Source organism: Lactuca virosa, chromosome 8, assembly GCF_052849685.1.
Source record: "Lactuca virosa cultivar CGN04683 chromosome 8, Lactuca_virosa_CGN04683_v6, whole genome shotgun sequence".
Taxonomy (NCBI): Eukaryota; Viridiplantae; Streptophyta; class Magnoliopsida; order Asterales; family Asteraceae; genus Lactuca; species Lactuca virosa.
In genome coordinates this window covers 353,209,104-353,215,158 of record NC_136433.1, presented here as the reverse complement: position 1 = coordinate 353,215,158, position 6,055 = coordinate 353,209,104, and positions in this window count along the sequence as shown.

The following is a 6,055-nucleotide window of genomic DNA, read 5'->3' as shown; positions in this document are numbered from 1 at the left end:
ACTTGCCACTGTTTGAATTAACTTATCTACTAAAGGATTGGTAATAGTGAACATGAACCCAATCATATTAGGAATCGGTAACCATTGACATATTGATCCATTGCACTTTCCACGAAATCAACCATAGGAATAGGTGAATCAAATCTGAACAGAAGTCTCTTTTATCATTGAATCTAGTTGTCCTTTCTTGTTCTTCTTAATTGTTAACTGTATTTTGTTTGAGTGTTAATTGATTGTTTAAGTTTCTAGTCTTGCAAAACTAGAGAAACCCCCTTTTATATTGTTTTATTTAGATAATATTAGCATTTATTTTAATTGTTTACCGTTCCCTGTGTTCGATACCCTACTTACCTGAACTAAACTACTATTCGATAGGTACACTGCCTTTTGTGTGTTTGTTTTTTTTTTAAGTTAGTAGGATTAAAACTAGTACGTTTCACACACATCAATATTCATCCGTTCTAAATAATTTTCCAAATGCCTAGGGAATTAAGAGGGAAAAGGAATAGAACCGGATATGACTAAAGTGGTTAAACAACTGTTAAGGACAATCTAAGGTTCGCCAAAGATTGGTCCCTTAAGGACAGTTGGAAGTATAGTAATGGATAAACCATATTGACATTATTATGAATAGACAAGATTTTAGTGATAATGAGTTGTCGTGTGGCAAATATGGAATGCTTCCATATTGGGAGTTGGATGTTAAGAATAGATGAGAAAGTTAGAAACTTTTATGCAAGAAGGATGTTCAAACGAATGTACATTGAATCTGAGACTTCATTTCCATGTAATTGTCTTGTAACAATCTGCAAAGGAATATTTTGTAATATCGTTGGTCAAGTCTCTGTGACTTTTGGTACCTAGACATTACAGAAGAATCATTGCATGGTACTTTAGAATCTAACACTTCCTAGCAGTGACAAGAATTTGGAATTCTTACACCTGCAATAAAGATTTGGATTTATGAAAGCATCATTGAAATGTTTTTCAAATGATCTATTTCACAAAGTAAGGACCATAGACAAACATAGTGTGCATGCTTGGAGCATGGAATAACTATTGTTTAGACAAACATAGTGTGCATGCTTGGAGCATGGCATAACTATTGTTTTAATTCAAGTATTAAGTTGATTATTCGAAACATTATACAATGAATAATGAGTAATCAATATGACTCAAAAGTTTTTGGGCCATATAGGATTAGTATTATTATTGTGTTTCACTTTGCATGTTTTGACTTCCCGAATGACTAGGTTATTCAAACCATCCACAGTTGATCACACTTTTAAAGTAGGTATTGAGGCAAGATTGTCATGAATGGGTTTGTAGTTCGTCTAGGACAAGATTATTGCAGTGTTCATGAGTACTCCAGGAATAAGATTCGAGTATTGGATTCAACCCATGATAATATCTTATATTCTTGAAACCATGACGTGTGAGTTGTAGTTTACAAGTCGGTTGCACATTGACATATGTAAACGCACCAGTAACTTGGTGTTATAAAACATATCGTTGTGTGTGATTTGATGAGTACAAGCAAGCATTTGAGTCGAAGTTTATACATTCCTTTTACCTCGTGTGGATAAAAGCGATATATGTGGGCCCCTCGATGATTTAGTGATGACACCCGATGCGCTTGGCCAAGCCTGGACTGATTTGATTTGTTCAATTAGTCAGTCGTCATACATTGGAAATCGGGAAACAACATATGGACAGAGAGAATGATTAAAATCCATGTCTCTGTCCATATGATATCTAGAATGGAGGAATATATGATCCCTTATCTAATGGACGCGTCATTGATTAGGTCAGAGTTCGACAACGGCTTTTAAGAGCTACGATGGCTAGTCGGGTGTAACGACGTAAAATTTAAAACAATTTTTCATTTTTCAACATAACAAAAACATATATAATATTCCCAGAATCTCATGATCCAATGTCATCATAATGAAACATATCCCATAATCTCAAAACAAAATCCTCTGCCAGTGTGTACAAATCATGCCGGCGCCTTCCCGCGATCCTCGCTGGTACCTGAAACACATATCACATAACACGGTAAGCATAAATGCTTAGTGAGTTCCCCAATATACCACATACAACACATAAGCCACTCGAGGCTATAACTCGGTATGACCTTCTGGTCAATGTGTCTCAGTGGGACCCTCCCGTCCTGTATCTCGTTGGAGCCTCCAGTCCGGTCTAGCTCGTTGGACCCTCCGGTCCGGTCTAAATCGTTGGACCCTCCGGTCCGGTCTATGTAACATATAGCATACATATAACACAATGCACATAAACTCAAACATATACATAACACATAAGACCCTCTGGTCTGCACATAGATACCACTTATGGTAATGTATAATGAGAAGACTCACCTCAGGAAATCTCGGAAAGTCTCGAACTCGAATATCTGATCTAGCCTCCGCCTAATCACATAAAGTAATTATCTCTAATTAATACGACTCTCAAAGGCTAGACTAAAACTCTCCCTATATTCTCTCAGAAGGGGAAAAGACCATTTTACCCCTCCAATGGTCCAATGTCCAAATGTTGACCAAACCCAAAAGTCAACCCAGTCAACGGTCTAAGTTTGACCAGACTCGTCGAGTGCACTCGGGTGACTCGGCGAGTCCATACGTGTCCTCTAAATCCTGTAAGGCCTAACTCGACTCATCGAGTCACCTTTCTCTCAATGGTTACCACTGATCACGAATCGTGGTGCAACACGATCCGACTCGTCGAGTCCGCTCATGGACTCGGCGAGTTTCTTCCATGAGAATGCTCAAACGACCTTCTGAGGTCAGATCTGCTTCTCTAATATATAAATCTGGCCTTCAAACACTCAAAAGTCACGTAAAGGTCCAACCTTTATACTCATGCAATACTCATAAGGCTCTTTTTGGTGAAATAGCTCCTAAAATGGCAACCTAGGTTCAAAACTCCATTGGAAATGCATCAAGCTGGATGCTTGGAACTTCCTGGACATAAAAGGGTCCAGATCTCTAACACAACTCGAAGAAGGGTGTTTGAGGCATCCAAAACCCCCAAAAAGGAATGATTCAAGCCCTAACCCCAAATAATGAAACCCAAACAATAGAGGGAAAGAGGGGTCCGATTTGGTACCTCAAGGTGAACTCCTTGCTTGGCTAATTCAGAATAGCAATATCCTTTGATCCTTCTTGCTGGAGCTCCTCTCCTTTCTTGCAAAATCACACCAAAAGCTCAAATGACCTTCTCTCTCTCTCTCTCTCTCTCTCTCTCTCACTCTACACACTCAAGATCGATGGGGGTTCTCTCTCAGGGATGGTTGCCGCAAATGAAGGCCATAAGTGCCTTTAAATAGGGCTCCGGCCCGAAGATTTAGGGTTTCCATTTACAGCGCCTACTCGACGAGTCTACTCTTGGACTCGTCGAGTAGTTCATTAAACTCACGTGGCCATCCCGCTTCTACTCGACGAGTTATAGCGCCAACTCGTTGAGTAGATCAATGATCCTCAAAAATAAATAATTCAAAATAACATACCTGAAAATCCGGATGTTACAATTCTCCCCCACTAGAATCAGACTTCGCCCTCGAAGTCTCGCTCTGCAAACAACTCTGGATACTGCTCCCGCATCTCCGACTCCGGCTCCCAAGTCAGCTCGGACCCTGTCCAATGTTGCCACTGGACCTGAACCAGCGGCACCTCCTTGTTTCTCAGGACCTTGACCTTCCGATCCAAGATCGCGATTGGCCTCTCAATGTAATTCAGGCTCGCATCCACCTGAATATTCTCTAGCGGCACTACTGCCGCCTCATCAGCTATACACTTCTTCAACTGGGATACGTGGAAGGTATCATGGATCTAACTCAACTCCTCGGGTAGCTCCAGACGATATGCTACCCTACCCACCCTCGCGGTCACCCTGAATGGACCAATGTATCGGGGCCCCAGCTTGCCCCTCTTCCGGAATCGGATCACTCCTTTCCAAGGAGATACCTTCAGGAGTACAAAATCTCCGACCTGGAACACGAGCTCGGATCGCCGCCTATCCGCATAACTCTTCTGACGGCTCTGAGCTGTCAGTAACCTCTGTCTGACTAGCTGTATCTACTCAGTCGTCTTAAGCACTATCTCAGTGCTACCCATCACTCGCTGCCCTACCTCTCCCCAACAGATGGGAGTCCGACACCTCCTCCCATATAAAAGCTCAAAGGAAGGCATACTAATACTCGAATGGTGGCTGTTGTTGTAAGAAAACTCAGCCAAAGGTAGGTATGTGTCCCAACTTCCACCGAAGTCCATAACACATGCCCGAAGCATGTCCTTGAGTGTCTGAATCGTCCGCTCACTCTGCTCGTCCGTCTATGGGTGGTAAGCAGTACTGAAGTGCAATCTCGTACCCAACTCCTCATGAAACTTCTTCCAAAACCTGGAAGTAAAACGTACATCTTGATCTGACACAATCGAGATCGGCACTCCATGCCGTGACACCACCTCTCTCACATACATATCCGCCAGCCTCTCCGCAGAAGAGCTCTCACTGATAGCAAGAAAGTGAGCGCTCTTCGTCAGCCGCTCCACAATCACCCAAATTGAATCAACACCCCTCGCGGTCCGCGGAAATTTGGTGATAAAATCCATAGAAATTTGTTCCCACTTCCACTGGGGAACCTCTAACGGCTGCAACTTGCCATGTGCACGCTGGTGCTCGGCCTTAACCCGACGACAGGTCAAGCACCTCTCTACTACCCATGCAACATCCCTCTTTATACAGGGCCACCAATAATCTCTCTTTATGTCCAAATACATCTTCGTGGCCCCGGGATGGATCGAGAATCTCAATCTATGCGCCTCCTCCATCAAGGTGCTACGTTCCCCGCCCGTATACAGCACCCAAATCCGACCACGAAAGGTCATGAGCCCTTGGCTATCCATCACGAACTCGGACACCTGTCCAATCACCCGCTCCCTTTTGTGGTTCTCCGGTCTCACAGCCTCTGCCTGGGCCTCTCGAATAGTATCCAACACCGGAGTCATCACTGTCATCCTCATACATATGTCTCGAATCGGGGCACTCTCCGCCCTACGGCTCAGAGCATCGGCTACTACGTTGGCCTTGCCAGGGTGGTACAGGATTTCACAGTCATAATCCTTTACCACATCTAACCATCTCCTCTGACGCATGTTCAGGTTGGGCTGATCCTTCAGATACTTTAAACTCTTGTGGTCCGTGTATATGGTACACCGGACCCCATACAAATAATGCCGCCATATCTTGAGGGCGAACACTACTGCCCCCAACTCCAAATCGTGTGTGGGATACCTCGTCTCATGAGGCTTCAGCTGCCTCGATGCGTATGCTATCACGTGCCCTCTCTGCATAAGCACCACACCCAACCCCGATATAGAAGCATCACAATACACCACGAAATCCTCCATTTCCTCCGGAAGAGCTAACACCGGGGCTTCGCATAACCTCTGGCGAAGAGTATCAAACGAGGTCTGCTGCTCTGGACCCCAAGCAAAAGCAGCGCCCTTTCGGGTCAATTTGGTGAGGGGAACGGCAATCTTGGAGAAATCCCGAATAAATCTCCGATAGTAGCCGGCCAACCCCAGAAAACTCCTGAGCTCGGTGGGGGATCTCGGCACCTCCCAAATCATGACGGCCTCAATCTTGGCCGAATCGACCAATATCCCATTCTGATTAACGAGATGTCCCAAGGACCTCACGTAACCAGAAATCACACTTGAAGAATTTGGCATATAGCCTCTCCGATCTCAATACTTCGAGGATCTCCCTCAGGTGCTCCTCATGCTGCCCTCTGGTCCTAGAATACACTAGAATGTCGTCGATGAATACAATCACCGATTGATCCAACATCGGCCTGCATACTCGGTTCATGAGTTCCACGAACGCCGCTGGTGCATTGGTGAGCCCAAAAGGCATCACCACGAACTCGTAATGCCCATAACGAGTCCTAAATGCTGTCTTCTGGATATCCTCATCACGCACCCTCATCTGGTGATATCCAGACCTCAAGTCTATCTTGAAAAACCAAGACGCACCC